The sequence below is a fragment of the Gracilinanus agilis genome, chromosome 1 (genome assembly GCF_016433145.1).
Source record: "Gracilinanus agilis isolate LMUSP501 chromosome 1, AgileGrace, whole genome shotgun sequence".
Lineage (NCBI taxonomy): Eukaryota > Metazoa > Chordata > Mammalia > Didelphimorphia > Didelphidae > Gracilinanus > Gracilinanus agilis.
The window spans coordinates 458,699,597-458,716,077 of NC_058130.1; positions in this window are offsets into that span (position 1 = coordinate 458,699,597).

The window sequence follows — 16,481 nt, forward strand, 5'->3', positions numbered from 1 at the left end:
GAACTGGAGAGACCTCCGGGAACTGATGCAGAGTGAAAGGAGCAGAGCCTGAAGAACTCTGTACACAGAGACTGATATACTGTGGTAAAATTGAATGTAATGGACCTCTGTACCAGCAGCAATACAATGACCCAGGACAATTCTGAGGGATTTATGGTAAAGAAAGCTACCCACATTCAGAGGAAGGACTGCAGGAGAGGAAACATATAAGAAAAACAACTGCTTGAACGCATGGGTCGGGGTGGACATGATTGAGGGTGTGGACTCGAAACTACCACACCAATTCAACTACCAACAATTTGGAAATTGGTCTTGATCAAGGACACATGACAAAACTAGTGGAAATGCGCATTGGCCATGGGTGGGGGGGGGTGTAGGAGGCGGGGTTGATGGGAAAAGGTGGAGCATGAATCATGTAACCATGTTAAAAATGAATATTAATAAATGTTAAAAAATTAAAATTAAAACCCTTTATTTCTCTGAAAATTGATTAGACTGGTGACTGGGCAAGAATTTATTGTTGATGTCCAGTCATTTTCAGTTGTTACTCTCTATTACCTAACTGGTGCTTTCTTGACATAAATTTTAGAGTGGTTTACCATTTCCTTCTCCAACTCCTTCTACAGATGAAGAAACTGAGTCAAGTAAGGTTAAATATCTTACACAGAATCACACAGCTAGTAAGTGTCTGAGGCTAGATTTTAACTTGGGAAGATGAGTCTTCCTGAAATCAAGCCCAGTGCTCCTTTCACTGTGCAAGGTAGCTGCCACAGGAAAAGGGTAGTAGCATCATTTTAATATCACTGAGAACCAAAATTCATTCTTTCCCTTTAAGTGACTGAATGAATTTAGGAAACTTATTTCCAAGATTTGCCAAGGTTAAATTATATTATTATTATTTTGTTTAAGTTACTCAAACCCTCTAACCTCAATTTTTAACCCTCTTATTAATCTTACTCTATACTTTTTTCTCTATTTTAAGCCCTATAAACTTTAAATAGAAAATTACTTGGATGAAGGAACTTTGTACAGGGAGAACAAAACTTCCCTCTTGGAATTTCTATCAGAGTAGAGGTACATGCCTTTGGATAATTAATAAATTCATCCCTAATCAATTTGACAAAGAAAATGAGAGATTTTTTTTTCTTCCATGAGATATTACATAACATACCTATGGTCATGGACATGCTAGTCAAATACCTATCTTGTGCCAAACTCTTTGTAACTCCAAATCCATCTCTTAGTCCATTCAACCTAATAGAGAGTTAAATAAATTAATCAGCATATATACTTTGCCCTTACAGAGACCGGAATATCTTAACAAGTAATTAATAACAAATCCATAAGGGGAATGCAAGTAATGTCTTATAATTACCCTGTAGAACAAATTGACTGGGAATAGAAAAGTCATAACAAAGGCAGTATTATTTAAGTTTAGTCTCAAAGGATGTACAGAATACCAAGAGGTGAGAATTTTAAGGATGGAAAATTTCCCAGATAGAGAAACGATAAGAACAAAGCCTTAGAATCAGGAAATATGTTACGGAGATATTGGTGATTGGTATGTTTTATGTGGAAAGCAAGCAATCAGACTCAGTGGAGAAGGTAAGAGGATAACAGATAGACAATCAGATGGTTGAACATTTTTTAAAAGACTGGAATGATTATATCTCTGAGGTAGGAATATGAATCTTACTCTTTTGTGATGCACTTAAAATGAGAAATTGAAGTCAATGAGATACATTAAGACTGCTAAAATAATCTTGGTATTGGTTTTACATCAGCTAAAGGGGTTGCATTAAAAATGGGAAGAGATCAGAGATTATATTGAGGTAAAATCATGGTAAGCATCTAATGGGATGAGACAGAAGTATATTAAAGAAATAACTGTAAGAATAAAATAGTGACAATCGGCTCTTTGGCAATAAATATCACAGAAACAATGTTACAAAACAAAAATAAAAACAAAACCAAATATATATGTTGCTCATTACAAAATATTATTCTCAAAGTGGCCACGTAAAGGATGATCTGGATGTATGAATGAGTAAACTCCTACTTAGAGAAACTGGCTTGTTCATAATAACATTGTCAATAAATATAATTGATTTAACTCAGTGTTAAGTCATTTGAATTTACTGTACTTTCCAGGTATCTACAGTTAAATGATTTCATTTCAAAGAACATTAAGTACTTACTCTGTGTGAGACATTATAACATAGGCTTCTCTCAAAGGGAATTTTTTAGACCTCTAAATTTTGGAATGTTATCAAAGAGTTAGCATATATTATTAGTAACCCACATGTTGAGAGTAAGATATTAATCACTGATTTTTTTGTTTACATGATTAAAATAATTTATAAAGAATTGTACTTTATCATAAGTGTTTGGTTATAGGATATTTTTAAATGATGCAGGAAATTTCCAGTTATACAGTTCTTTCTAATAATAGAAATATGCAACCATTTTAAAACTTAAAGAGTCTTGGAAACTAGAATACTGAAAAGTTAAGTGATATGATCAGAAACTTTGCTTTCAAAATTTGTTAGAAAAATCATGTATGCAGAATTTCATATAAGTTTTAAACATATTCCATAGCCACGTTATAATTTATTTCTTAAGAAAATCCTTACCTTCCACCTTGGAATCAATACCGTGTATTGGTTCCAAGGCAGAAGAGCAGTAAGGGCTAGGCAATGGGGGCTAAGTGACTTGCCCAGGGACACACAACTAGGAAGTGTCTGAGGCCAGATTTGAACCTAGGACCTCCCATCTCTGAGCCTCACTCTTAATTCACTGAGCCACCTAGCTGAACCCCACATTATACAAATGCTGATTATATCTTTAATATATTCCCTATTTTCAGAGTCCAACTTCATGTCTCTAATAGAAGCATGTGTTTTTAAATATATTTTCTTGTTGTCTAAGGTGCATCCCATGAATTAAAAGATTGATCTGTTTTCATGTTTACCTTGAAGTGTCCAGTGGCTACAAATAAATTAAAAACCAGTGATTTGTCCATATATATATATATATTGTATTAGAAAGACGTTCATTAAATTTTCTTTTTTATTTTTCTCATAACAACTTTATTTTAAAAGGATCATTATAAATTATGTAAAATATTCAGTTTTAAGTTTCCCCTTTTTTAGTATGACCATACTTGTTCATTAAAACATTCAATTGAATTTTGTTAAAATATTATAAAAATTTTAAGATGCTTTTATATAGTTACATATTCAAGTAGATGTTGAATCTATATTGAAAGATACATTATATATAATTGAATTCTGATATACATATACATACACCAATACAGTCATATATATATGTACATATTTATATATGTAACAGAATTTAAGTTTGAACTATATTATATACTTTATACATTGAATGATGAACTCAATAACTTAGGAAAATGGAGAAACTATAGATTCTTTAAAAATATAAAGTGGATAAAATACAAGATACCTCATGTTCTTGTCCCAATTCTAAAATTTTGTGCACTATACCTACTATAACTGGACCTTAGCCTCCTTATGTATAAAATAGCAATTCTGAATTAGTGGACTTTTAAGTTTATTAGACTCTAAACAATTTATGATTGCATGTGTGCATGTGCACATGCATATGTTTCTTCATCACAAATTTCTAGTACCCTGCTTCATACTGACAAGGAAATGACTCAGTTGTCTTTGACTACATCAGTGGAATTTAAGTTGAACTGTGTTGTGGCCTGCTGGAAAGGTCTTTAGTGACAATGAAGAATAAGTTATAGTCTGTTTTCTGAGTAATAGCTTGAATAAGAAAAAGGGATATTTATTACCTATAGCAGGGATGGCAAATCTTTTGGAGATGAAGTGCCATGTCCCACCATGCAGTCTGAGTCCAGTGCCCTTCCCAAGAGCCTGTGCACCATGCCCTGCCCCCACAATGAGTGCTGGGTGCAACCTGCCCCACCTTACCTCACACAGGGGAGAGAGAAAGCACTCCCATTGGACTGCTGGATGTTGGGGAAGAGGAAGCAAGGAATATGCTCAGTGAGTATAGAGAGGGGGAGGTGAGTTGCCCCAGTGCTCTGCTCCCCTCCAACTCTGCCACCTGTGAGCCTCTTGCTTTATCCTTATTCCCTGTGGAAGATACTAGGCAGAGGGTTGGGATATGTGAAAAAATGTCATCAGGTATGGTGGAGAGGGTGAAGGGAGAAGCTCTGCCCAAGTCCTTCTATCTTTCTAATAACGAACTCAGAATGAGAGAATGGCTGCATGCCCACAGAGAGTGTTCTGCAGGCAATCTTTGGTACCTGAGCCATACGTTCAATAAGGGTTAAAAGTAGGAGTCTGACAAAAGTGAGGAGAGAGTTAGTCTAATTTGAGAAGATGTACAGATATAAAATAGAAAAGGAGGAAAGGGGAGATTATTTTTCTAATACTCTATTAATATACCTAAATTCCTGATACTGTCTAAAATTTCTAATAACCTGGTAAAATAGAATGTAATGGACTTCTGTACTAGCAGCAATGCAATAACCCAGGACAATTCTGAGGGATTTATGGAAAAGAGCACTACCCACATTCAGAGGAAGAACTACAGGAGTGGAAACAGAAGAAAAACAGCTGCTTAAACACATGGGTTGAGGCGGACATGATTGGGGATGTAGACTCAAAACCACCACACCAATGCAACTATCAACAATTTGGAAATAGGTCTTGATCAATGACACATGTTAAAACCAGTGGAAATACACATCAGCCATGGGGGAGGAGTTCGGGGGGTGAAGGGGAAAGTAAGAGCATGAATTATGTAACCATGTTAACTTTTCTAAAAAATAAATATTAATAAGTGTTTAAAAAATAAAATAATATAAAATAAAACATTTCTAATAACCTACAATTTAATTGTCTTCTGAGGACAGGTTCTTCTTGCCTGGTAAACATCAGACCTGCTCTAACTTACACTATCTAAAATTTATTCACTAACTGTCTATCTTCCTAAATAATCAACAGCCACCACCCAGGAACTCCTTCAATCAGTTTCTATCACCCAATTGTCAGTAGCCAACTGCCAATAGATCCTTTGCTCAGAGACAGACCTCCTGCTCTCTGAAGATCCAGACAAAAGCCCCCAAATGTCTGAGTTCCTTCCTTATCTCTCTCATGGTCTCCCTAGTAACAGAATCTTTATTTCTGGCTCACTGACATCTGTCAGTTCTGCTCTACTTAGAAATCCTGCTCTCTTGCCTTGTAAGGAGACAAAAGGAGAGATTAAGAAAATCCCTTTAACAGTACATGATCCCTGGCCTATAGTATAGCTACTGAATACTTAGGGATACATTTGTTGGTCATAGTATTCTAGGAAAAAAATAAAAATGCAATCAATCTATAAGTCTGTGTAATCACCTTCAACTTCTCCTTTGGAGAGGTAGTACAATATAAAGGTAATCAAAGATACTAAGGTTCACATAATTTTGAATAACTTATTTACATAGTGTTTTAAGATTCATAAAGTAATTTACATTAACTCTCATTCCTTATACATTAAATTTACCTATCTAAATTTAAGATTTTTATCTAATTATACAGTGAACATACAACTAAAAGAATGGAATTACATGAATTTTGGCATTGTCAGTACAAATTAAACCAGAAGAAAAAAACTGGTTTTAGATAAATGTAAGGATAATACCCAAAGCTTCTTTGGAGAGGCAAATATAAAACAACTTGAGTCCATTTTTATCATATGTCCAAATGTTATAGGAAACACTATTTCATAGGACATTTGGTCATTTTAAATTATGATACTTTTGACAATTATTTCCCATATGACCACCATGAAAATAATTGCAGTATATAAACCAACATATGTTACAGAAGTTTTAATGGCAGAGTCATACTATGAAGGCTTCCAGCTCCAATTTTATTCAGTATATGCCTTGATCCTTGGATTTCAATGAAAATAAAGGAACTGGTAAGAATGGTGAGAAATATATTACAATACAAGATTGAGAAAGAGGAAATGATAGAAGATAAAGACTGATAGACCACTAAGGTGTCTCAGGCTTTGCTTTCTTTGTGGAAAAAAAAAGAAAAGGAGTTGTTGCCAGATATGGAAAATAAAGATTATCTCAAAATTAAAATGTTGCATGCAAATTATTTTGAAATGGCTCACTTTCTATTCTATAAAGACATTTCTTAATAGACCTGCTACTAACAATGTTGCTATTTCATTTGTAAATAGCTCTCAAATCTTTATTTTCATGCATTTTCCTTTTTTTATATATTACATGAAGAAAAACTTCTGATCATAAACGTATTGATGGCTGTGTGTACTTGGTGAAAATGGAAAAGAGAAGAACTCTTCTGCTTTGTTTCTTTTTCAAGTTGAAATTTTCCTCAAATCTTCTTCAGGCTTTTTTTATGTATCTGATTCTCCTTGGACTTCTAGCACTTCTGGTATCTAGCTGTGATAGAGAGTTGAGTGAAGACTTCCTGAATCTAGATCCAGTGCTCTAGACACTGTACTGCCTAAGTTCTTGGATAATAAGTTCATTATTATATATCTCATCATAGTAATAAAATAAGTGTTTTTGGAAAACCATATTGACAAGTACAATAGCACAACCTATTATTAATCCTTAAGATGATTCTGATATTTTCAAAAAGTTTGTAAATGTAATTTCTGCAAATTATATGTAATTCTGTATGTAAATTCTGCTCACTATTCTGCCTGCTTTGAAAAGGTGATAATGTAATTCACTGGAACTGGGGGATATTTATTTATTATTGTTATTAATTTTACAATAAGGATTGTAATTTGGGGACTAACAGCACACATTTCCACTCATCCCATTCCAAAAGTCTGTTTATACTTTACAAACTATGACTGGATCTATAATGTTTTTATACTATTTAGGTTTTAGAATATATTATTGAGGAAAAGATACATTTCGAAAATGCTCTATAATTGCACATACAATAACTACAACTAACTCTAAAATCAACTTACTACTAAATGTGTTTCCACTATTTTATTTTGGTTCCATATAATTTTGGCATCATAATGTCTTCTTCTGTTGAAGATACTAGATCTATTCAATTTTATATAATACTGCTAGAGCCCTCTGCTGGATACTTCAAAAATACCATCCTGACATATCCTCAAACCATTGAATATATATATCTACAATATTACAGGAAAGAAGGTGCTTTCAGCTTTATTTTTCATATTTCAGACATTTCTTTATTGTGTTTATATAATGGAGAAATATAGAGATAGTGTAATTTTACTTTCCTGTGGCAATCTGAATTTTCATCTCTGGATAGAAATTTGTAGAATATAAATTTGAATTTGGAAGAATGTATATCTAAACATGTTATATTTAGATATAGATAGTATATATATGTATATTGCTTATGCACATATATTTATGAAAAAATCTATAAATTATACATACATGCCTTAGTATATATACATTATCTAAAAAATACATACATCATATGTAAATAGTGGAATTTTCCTTTATCTCTCAAACTGGAGAGGTTTTAAATAGAAATCTGACTTTTTTCTAGACTATTGGTTAAAATCCGATTCATTTTTGCATCAAGAATATGGTCATTAATAAGTATTTAGTGTGTTCATTCATAACCTGAAAGAAACAACTGACAGTGAATATGAGAATGGAGTTGCTTCTGTAAATTTTGAATAGTATTTTTGGCAGAAGGCAAAATAGGCATTTATAATTCTATTTATTATTAGGAGTCTCCATATATAAAAATAATAAAAAAAAAACCTTGAAAAACTAAGCACATTAATGTTTTATGACCCACAACTTAGAGATTTTCAGTGAATACATTGTTTCAATATTTATTAGAGATCAGGAAAGGATTACAAAAAACTTGAATCATTTTAAGTAATTAAAATCTGTGATTGTAAGATAAACAGTATTTATTTCTGTGTTGACTTTGAAGGATTCTTAGAATTCATTTTCTATTTTAGGTATAGAGGATAGCCAACTAAAATAGCAAAACCCATTCAGTAGTACAATTACTTAAAATAAAAGTTGTTAGTCATAGAATTTATTTTTCAAGAAATTACATTATTTTTGTTCAATTTGAACTTAGTGATATACAAATGCTCAGAAAAATAAGTTTTTTTATTTTATTTTTGTTCTAAATTTTATAAAACTAATTAAAATAAAAATTTCATTTATAACTAAGTTTTTAAATATTAATCATAATGAATGTTGTATTTTGTCAAAGATTTTTCTGAGTCCTTCATATAATATTTTCTTTTTATTGTTTGTTATTGATATTATCTATTATGTTGATGGTTTTCCTTATATTAAGCCATTGCTATATTCCTGTTTATAAGTCTTGTTTGGTCACAATTATCTTTGTGCTATATTGCTGTAGTGTCCTACTTATTATTTTATTTAGGATTTTTGTATCCATTTTCATTAATTCTTAAATGTTTGTTAGAATTCATTTCTAAATCCTTTTGGTTCATATGGTTTTTTCATAGTAAATTCCTTTTTTACTATTTTTAAATTGTTTTGTTCAAATAGGCTTATTTACATATTCTATTTCTTGCTCTTACATATAGTCTAATAAATGCTTTTTTTGGGTAAGTATTTTTCCATTTTTCTTCCAATGTTAAATTTATTTTCATATACTTGAGCAAAATAATTCCTAATAATTTCTTTAATTTCATCATTTTTAGTTGTATACTCACCATTTTTATCTTTTTCTTCTTAAACATGTTAACCAATATTTTATTAATTTTGAATCTTTTTCATAAAGACACAAATCCAGAAGAGAGCAATGTCAAAAAGGATAAAAGTGGAATCTCAAAGAAAAATATGAATTGGAGTCAAACCCCAAAAGAAATTCTAGATGTGTTTTTTTAAGACTAAAAATAATGCAAGAGATCTAGAAGAAAAATTGGGAAAGCAAATGAGAGCAATTTACCAAATGGAAAAGGAGGTAAAAATTCACTTAAAAAACAACTACATAAAAGTAGAACTGACTAAAAAGAAAAGGAAGTACATAAGTACAGAAATCATCTCAAAAAAGAAGAAAACTGGAGGAACACATCTCACTGGCATAAGAGGAGAGTGAAAAAAAGGGAGCAGAGCATCTGCAAGAACAAGAAGTTTTGTAATACAATATTGTGAAAACCAAATATCTAGAGTACAATCTAGAATTACATGAACAGCAAAACTTAACATAATCCTCTAAGGGGAAAATTAGAAAAGGTAAATCATTGATTAATTTTAATAAGAAAAGGAAAAAAAATTCCAAATTCCTAGTGTCAAAAATGAAAAAAGATGAAAATGCAACAACAACAAAGAAATTAAAATAAATATTGGATGGACTTTTCCAAACTATATGCCAATAAATCTGACAATGCAAGTGAAATAGAATATTTACAAAAATATAAACTATCTCTGTTGATAAAAGAGAAATAGAATACTTGAAAAAAAACCTGTCAAAGAAAAAAAACTGAACAAACAATTAAATAACTTCCTAAGATAAATAAAGGACAAAAAGGAATACACCTTCTTTTTAGATGCATATGATACATTCACAAAGATTGAATATGTACTAGAATATAGAAACATGGCAAACAAATGCAAAAGAGCAGAAATAATAAATGTAACCTTTTCAGATCATAATACCATAAAAATTATAATCAGTAAGGACACATGGAAAGGCAAATCAAAATCTAATTAGAAATTAAATAATATGATTCTACAAAATTAGATAGTTAAGGAACAAAATATAAAGAACAAATTAATAATTTAATCAAAGAGAATGATAATAATGAACCATCATACCAAATTCTGTGGGATGCAGCTAAAGCAGTACTCATGAGGAAATTTATATCATTGAGTACATATAATAACTTATTAGAGAATTGTGCATACAAATCAGAAAACTAGAAAGGGAACAAATTAAAAATCCCCAGTTAAAAACTAAATTAGAGATTATAAAAATCAAAGGAGAAATCAAAAAATTGAAAGTAAAAGAACTGTTAAATTAATAAGTAAGACTAGAAACTTTTACTCTGAATAAATAAATAAAATTGACAAAGTACTGGTCATTCTAATTTAAAAAAGGAAAGAAGAAAACCAAATTATCATTATCAAAGATAAAAAGGGAGACGTTACCTCTAATGAAGGGGATATCAAGGCAATCATTGAAAACTATTTTTCCTAATCATATGGCAATAAATATAGCAATCTAGGTGATATGGATGAATATTTACAAAAATATAAATTGCCTAGGTTAACAGCAGAAGAAATAGATTACTTAAATAATCCCATAACAGAAAAAGAAACTGAACAAGCCATAAAAGGACTCCCTAAGAAGAAATCTCCAGGATCAGTTGGATTCACAAGTGAATTCTATAAAACCTTCAAAGAACAACTAATTCCAGTGCTCTACAAATTATTTGACACAATAACTGAAGAAGGAGTTCTACCAAACTCTTTTTATGACACAAATATGATACTAATCTCAAAGCCAGGTAGATCAAAACAGAAAAAGAAAACTAAACACCAATCTCCCTAATGAACATAGATGCAAAAATTTTAAACAGAATACTAGCAAAAAGACTCCAGCAAGTGACCATGAAGGTTATTCATTATGATCAGGTGGGATTTTTTGCCAGGAATGAAAGGATGATTCAACATTAGGAAAACCATTCACATAATTGACCATATCAACTAGTAAACCAAAAATCACATGATTATCTCAATACATGCTGAAAAAGCCCTTGACAGAATACAACACCCATTCCTACTGAAAACACTAGAAAGTTTAGGAACAGAAGGGCCTTTCCTAAAAATAATAAATGGCATATATCTAAAACCATCAACACACATCATCTGCAATGGGGATAAATTAGAAGCATTCCCAATAAGATCAGAAGTGAAACAAGGATTCTCATTGTCACCTTTATTATTTAACATTGTACCGAAAACACTAGCAGTAACAATTAGAGAAGAAAAAGAAATTGAAGGTATTAAAATAGGCAATGAGGAGGCCAAGCTATCACTCTTTGCAGAAGATATGAAGGTCTACTTAAAAAATTCTAGAGAATCAACTATAACGTTAGTGGAAATAATGAACAATTTCAGCAAAGTTGCAGGATACAAAATAAATGCACATAAATCAGCAGCATTTCTATATATCTCCAATACATCATAGCAGGAAGAGTTCGAAAGAGAAACACCATTTAAAATCACCCTTGACAATATAAAATACTTAGTAATCTATCTGCCAAAACAAACACCGGAATTAAAGAACAGAACTACAAAACCCTTTCCATAGAATTAAAACTAGAGCTAAACAATTGGAAAAACATTGAGTACCAATGGGTAGGATGAGCTAACAAAATAAAAATAACCATCCTACCCAAATTAATTTACCTATTTAGTGCTATACCTATCAAATTACCAAAAAACTTTTTTTACTAAATTAGAAAATATTATAACAAAGTTCATTTGGAAGAACAAAAGACTAAGAATGTCAAGGGAAATAATAAAAAAAATAGGAAGGGAGGTGGCATAGCAGTCCCAGATCTTAAACTGTCGTATAAACCAATAGTCATCAAAACAATATGGTACTGGCTAAGAGACAGAAGGGAGGATCAGTAGAATAGACTAGGGGTTAGGAACCTCAGCAAGACCATTTTCGATAAACCCAAAGAACTCACCTTTGGGACAAAAACTATTTTATAAAAAATGCTAGGAAAATTGGAAAACAATATGGGAGAGATTGGGTGTAGATAAACATCTCACACCCTATACCACAATAAACTTAGAAGGCGTGAATGACTTGAATATAAAGAAGGAAACTATAGGTAAATTTGGTGAGCACAGAATAATATACTTGTCAGATCTTTGGGAAGGGAAAGATTTTAAAACCAAGCAAGAGTTAGAAAAAATCACAAAATGTAAAATAAATAGTTTTTACTACATTAAAACTTAAAAGTTTTTGTAAAGACAAAACCAATGCTACCAAAATTGGAAGGGAAGCAATAAATTGGTAAAAAATCTTTATAACAAAAAACTCATACAAAAGTCTAATTAATCAAATATACAAGGAACTAAATCAGTTGTACAAAAAATGAAGCCATCTCCCAATTGATAAATGGGCAAGGGACATTAATAGGCAATTTACAAATAAAAATTAAAAACTATCAATAATCACATGAGCAAGTGTTCTAATTCTGTAATAATTAGAGAAATGCAAGTAAAAACAACTCTGAGATATCACCTCACACCTAGCAGATTGGCCAAAATGACAGCAAGGTAGAGTAATGAATGTTGGAGGGGATGTGGCAAAATCGGGACATTGATGCATTGCTGGTGGAGTTGTGAATTGACCCAACCATTCTGGATTCCAATTTGCAACTATGCTCAAAGGGCTTTAAAAGACTATCTACCTTTTGATCCAGCCATAGCACTGCTTGGATTATACCCCAAAGAGAGAATAAGGAGAAAGGCTTGTACAATAATATTTATGGCTGTGCTTTTTGTGGTGCCAAAAAAATTGGAAAATGAGAGAATGTCCTTCAATTGGGGAATGGTTGAACAAGTTGTTGTATCTCTTGGTGATGGAATACTATTGTGCTCAAAGGAATAAAGAACTGGAGGAATTCCATGTGAACTAGAATGACCTCCAGGAATTGATGCAGAGTGAAAGGAGCAGATCCAGGAGAACATTGTACACAGAGACTGATACACTGTGGTACAATCGAACATAAGGGAGTTCTCTACCAGCAGCAATGCAAGGATAGCAAAGCTGAGGGACTTATGAGAAAGAAAAGTAGCCACATTCAGAGGAAGAACTGTGGGAGGAGAAACACTGAAGAAAAATAACTGCTTGAATACATGAGCTGATGGGGATATTATTGGGGATGTAGACACTAAATGGCAACTCTAGTCCAACTATCAATAATATGGAATTAGGTCTTGATCAATGTTATATGTAAAATCCAGTGGAATTGTGCATTGACTAAGGGGAGTTCAGGGGGATTGGGGGAGAGGGAAAGAATATGAAATATGTAACTATGGTAAAATATTTAAAATAAAAATAAGAACTCCCTAAGAAAAAATGTCCCTGGGCCAGGTAAATTCACAAGACAATCTTACCAAACATTCTAAGGAAAACTAACTTAATAATATATAAATTATTTAGAAAAATAGGGAAATTAGAAAAATAGGTGGAAAAGAGAGACTTTTTATAAAACAAATATTGTATTGATATGTAAACCATGAAGAGATAAAACAAAGAAAACAATAAAGCAATATTTTTAATGAACAAAGTAGTGATGCAAAAATTCCAAATAAAATATTAACAAGGAGATAACAATATTTTATCACAAAAATAATACACTATGGTCATGTGAGTTTTATACCATGAATGCAAGGATAGTTCAATATTAAGAAAACCATCAGCATAACTAACCATTTCAGTGAGGAAACCAGTAGAAATCATGATTATTTTAATAGATGCAGGGAAAAAAAGCATTTGACGAAATACAATACTCAATCTTTATAAAAATATTAAAAAATATCAAAATAAAAAGAACCTTCCTTAAAGTGAAAAATAGCCTCTATCTAAGACCATCAACAAGTATTATCTGTAATGGAAATAAGCTAAGGCCCTTCCCAATAAGATCAGGAATAAAGCAAGGATGCTGATTATCACCACTATTATTTAATATTGTCCTAGAAATGCTCACTATAGTGATAAGATCAGAAAAAAGGAATTAAATTAGACAATGAGGAAAAAAAAACCATCACTCTTTGCTGATATGATAGTATACCTAGAGAATCCTAGAGAATCCAACAAATAGTTGAAATAATTAATAAATCCAGCAAAGCCACAGATTAAAAAATAAGCCCACATAAATCCTTAATATTTCTATTTGCCACCAACAAAATACAAGAAGATATAGAAGACACAGAAAAAGAAATTTCATTCAAAATGAATCTAAAAAATATAAAATATATAGGGGCATACCTACCAAAATATACCCAGCAACTATATAAGTACAAGTACAAAACACACTTCACATCAATAAACTCAGACTTATTATGGGGAAAACCAGGGGAGATAAACTAAAATATTATTTTGTGGGCTTAGTGCGGTGTGAGGGAGACAGGAATGACAGAAGGCAGGACCAAACAAGGTAGGGAGATTGGGTTTAAATACTAAGGAGACGTCTGTTAACAGAAGTGGCAGTTAGACCCTAATTGCCACTCTGCACCATCAAGACCTATGAAAACTAGCAGGCAAATGGCAAGAAAGTTTATAACAATTTTAATTAAGGAAAGTATGGTAAAGGATGGGAATAGGGGTTTCTACACTTTCAGACTAAGGGCAAACCACAGGGTCAGGGGAGGGACTTTTCTACACTGAACTGAGACCTGAGCAAGACAGGGCCCAGAGAATAGCAGGACTAAAGTGGGAATCCTCACAGTAGAGTCCAGACTCACTCCAGTGATGTACCAGCTCCTCCAGGACCAATAGCAGTGCTCTTTCAGGTGGTTAGATTCTGGGAGCTAATCCATCCCAAGTTAACCTGCAACTCAGGTTGGGATTAATAGTCTCTACCAAAATCTCCCACAAGTAGATGTCAGTCTTCCTTCAGGATCTCTGGAAATCTGAGGTTTCCTAGGGTCAGTTGCAACTTTTCCCAACCATCATGGAGTTCATCTCAAAGAGCAAGGCCTTCCTGCTTCCCCATTCCATTTGGAATTCTCCAGACCTTCCTGTTAGGTATCCTAACTAATAACTAAATAATCCTCCTCACAACAGACCTAACCAATTAGATAAAAACAATTCCTCCAGGATAAGTTGAGCTAATATTCTGAAAGTGACAATAGTACCTAAATTAACTTCACTATCCAATGCCATACCAATCAAATTATCCAAAATTTGTTTCAAAGGACTAGAAAAATAACAGCAAAGTTCATCTGGAAGGAGAAGAGGCCAAGAATATCAAGGAAAGTGATAAATGTTGGAGAAGATGCATGAAAAAAAGCAAAATATTTTAACACTTCTTTTTGTAGTGGCAAAAAGTAGAGAATGAGGGTTTATCCATGACTTGAGGAATATCTGACCAAGTTGTATTTGTAATGGAATACTATCATGCCATAAGGGATAATGAATATAAGGTCAGAAAAATCTGGAAATGACATGTATGAACTAATGCAAAGTGAAATGAGCAAAACCAGTAGAACAATATAGATAGTGGCAGAAATACTATACAATGCTCAGTGGTGAAGGAACACACTATTAGATTATCCTTGTAAGCAAGTCTCTAAGATAACTACAAGGGACTCATGAAGAATATGCTATCCATGGCCAAAGAAGGAACTATTAGAATTTGAGTGCAAATTAAAATATGCCACCTTTTGCTATATATTCCTCATGAGATTTCTATTGTATATGAGATAAGTGTCTTCTATTATGTGATGAGCAATATGGATATTTATATTACTTGTAAGTACAGGTATAAACTGTATCATACTATTCACCACCTCAGGGAGAGGGAGTGGGTAGGAATAGAGAAGATCTGAATTATAAAATGTCCAAAATAATTGACTAAAATTATTTCTCTATGTAACTGAAAAAATAAAAATAAAAACAATTTAAAATATTATAAGCATACAGAAATAAACAATTTGAATTTCATGGAACCATTGTCAGGATAGCAAAATATTTAGCTGCAAAGTGAACACAGAATAGTATACTTGTCAGATCTGTGGGAAAGGAAAGACTTTAAAACCAAGCAAGAGTTAGAGAAAGTTACAAAATGTAAATTAAATGGTTTTGATTATATTAAACTAAAAAGCTTTTGTACAAACAAAAACAATGTAGTCAAAATCAGAAGGGAAACAACAAATTGGGGAAAAATCTTTACAATGAAAAACTCTGACAGGGGTCTAATTACTCAAATATACAAGGAGTTAAAGCAATTGTATAAAAAAATCAAGCCATTCCCCAATTGATAAATGGGCAAGACACATGAATAGGCAATTTTCAGGTAAAGAAATCAAAAGTATCAATAAGCACATGAGAAAGTGTTCCAAATCTCTAATAATTAGTGAAATGCAAATCAAATCAACTCTGAGGTATCACCTCACACCTAGCAGATTGGCTAAAATGAAAGAAGGGGAGAGTAATGAATGCTGGAGGGGATGTGGCAAAATTGAGACATTAATACATTGCTGGTGGAGTTGTGAAATGATCCAGCCATTCTGGCTGGCAATTTGGAATCATGCTCAAAGGGCTATAAAAGAATGTCTGCCCTTTGATCCAGCCATACCATTGTTGGGTTTGTACCCCAAAGAGATCATAGATAAACAGAGTTGTACGAAAATATTTATAGCTGTGCTTTTTGTGGTGGCAAAAAACTGGAAAAGGAGGGTATGTCCTTCAATTTGGGAATGGCTGAACAAATTG